Genomic DNA, 2,366 nt, shown 5'->3' with positions numbered 1-2,366 from the left:
ACTTCGTATTTACTCAAGTACAAATCCAGAATAAACAAGCTATAGGTCAATGAAAAGAGGATGTTCCAAAGCTTTTTTTCATAATATTTGATATCAATTAAATAAATTTAATAATTTGTAATTAATTACTTTTTAATGATTAATAATTAGAAATGTGATAAATTATAAATGTTCAAAGTGGCCACCGTTGGCTGCACGGCAAACATCGGCGCGGTAGCCAAACTCGTCCCACACAGGTGAAAACGTATCTCTTGTTACTGAGTGCACGGCAGCAGTGATCCGGTTCCGCAGACCGTGCAGAGTGGTTGGTAGAGGCGGGGCGTAAACTGCTTCCCTCGAATAACCGCATAAGAAAGAGTCGCAAGGCGAGAGATCAGAAGATCTCGGTGGTCAGAAGTGCAGAGTCAGGTTCTCAAGTCCCCTGCGGCCGATCCAGTGCTAAGGAACGGAGTCATTCAAAAAGACTCGTAAATCACGGTGCCAAAGCGGCTAAGTTCCATCCTGTCCGGAAATGAAGTCCTGGGAATCTTGAGGGAACAGCCATTGTTCCAACATTTCCAGGTACGTGATTCTCTTTACAGTTCTTTCCGCAATGAAACACGGTCCATAAACCTTTGTGTGGGATACGGCACAGAACACGTTAATCTTCGGTGAGCCTCTTTCCTGTTGCAATGGTGAATTTTTATTTTCCAAACCCAATATACGAAAATTGTATCTGTTGACTTTTACACTAAGGTGGAACGTCGCTTCATCGCTAAAAATTACACGCTGTAGAAATCCGTCATCCTCCATCTTTGCTAGCACATAACCACAAAATGCGAGACGCTTCTCTTTGTCGTCGGGGTTAAGAGCCTGCACAAGTTTTAATCGGTAGGGCTTGTACAACAAACGTCGTCTCAGAACTTTCAGTACATTTGGTTGGGGAATTCGAAGTTTTCGACTGGCTCTGTTGGTAGACTTACTGGGACTGCGCACAAAACTTTCTTGAATCCATCGGACATCATCCTCTGACACACGCGGTAGGCCAGTGCTTTTTTCTTTGCAAACAAATGGTCCAAATGGCTCTGAGCACTATGGGACTTAACTTCTGTGGTCATCTGTCCCCTAGAACTTAGAACTACTTAAACCTAACTAACCTATGGACATCACACAAATCCATGCCCGAGGCAGGATTCTAACCTGCGACCGTAGCGGTCGCGCGGTTCCAGACCGTAGCGCCAGAACCGCTCGGCCACCCCGGCCGGCCCTTTGCACACGTTCCCATTCTGTTTAATTTGCTTAAACCAATGGCTAATGCTTTTGTGATTCGATGGTTGAATACCGAATTAGGTACGAAATGCCCACTGCACTGCGATTTGCGACTCACTTTTCTCGAACTCAAGAACGCAGAAAACCTTGTGCTCCAGTCGCCATTTCACTCACAACTGATCGTGAAACAGAATGACGGCCCTATTGCCGCGCAAACTCTACCGGCCGCTTCCGAAACCATCACCACCCGCCCACCAAAAACATTGAAACTTCCTCTTTTCATTGGTATTAAGCACTCCGTCTTCAGGCCACGAGTCGCCTACCGGGACCATCCGACCGCCGTGTCATCCTCATGGAGGATGCGGATAGGAGGGGCGTGGGGCCAGCACACCGCTCTCCTGGTCGTTATGATGGTATTCTTGACCGAAGCCGCCACTATTTGGTCGAGTAGCTCCTCAATTGGCATCACGAGGCTGAGTGCACCCCGAAAAATGGCAACAGCGCATGGCGGCCTGGCTGGTCACCCATCCAAGTGCCGACCACGCCCGACAGCGCTTAACTTCGGTGATCTCACGGGAACCGGTGTATCCACTGCAGCAAGGCCGTTGCCACTTTCATTGTTATTAAGTTTGTTCATTTTGGATTTGTACTTCAATACATAAGAATCTTTGAAAATGGGACCATCAGTTACAATAACACTGTATATTGTAACTCTTCAGGCTTTGCCGGCGAGATCTCGGCATGTGGCGTAATCGGGTCTACTGCCGGATGTTTGTGTCGCTCTGGCACAATATTTCGGCCACGTAACTCGTTGCCTTCTTCAGGTGCTACCTGAGACTGCTGTGTTGGAGGATCTTGTCCAGTATTTATGCCCAGAGGGCGCTGGGTGTTCTCTTTGCCGTCCGCGCCCGCCTGGCGTTGCTTGTAAGGTGTTCTCTCTTCCCCGGTGTTCCCTCGGACGTCCGCGCCCGACTTGGGCGCCATCTGTGGCAGCTCTCTGAGGCCTGTCCTGTGTCGGGCGTTCCGTTCGCGGTCCGCGCCCACCGGGTGCTGCTCCTGAGGTTTTTACCCCTCCCTGGTTGGCGCTGGTCCGCCCAGTGCTGGAATATGCGGCCGTG

At 49.4% G+C, this 2,366-nt stretch overlaps 1 pseudogene; it reads right to left on the bottom strand.

The window, feature by feature from the left end:
* Positions 1-1,740: 1,740 nt before the first annotated feature.
* On the bottom strand, positions 1,741-1,858 carry LOC126102339 (5S ribosomal RNA; annotated as a pseudogene).
* Positions 1,859-2,366: the final 508 nt, after the last annotated feature.

This window comes from Schistocerca cancellata, chromosome 9, assembly GCF_023864275.1.
Source record: "Schistocerca cancellata isolate TAMUIC-IGC-003103 chromosome 9, iqSchCanc2.1, whole genome shotgun sequence".
In the NCBI taxonomy this organism is placed as follows: Eukaryota; Metazoa; Arthropoda; class Insecta; order Orthoptera; family Acrididae; genus Schistocerca; species Schistocerca cancellata.
The sequence above is the reverse complement of the archived record's forward strand: the minus strand, read 5'-3'. Positions and strand labels throughout refer to the sequence as shown.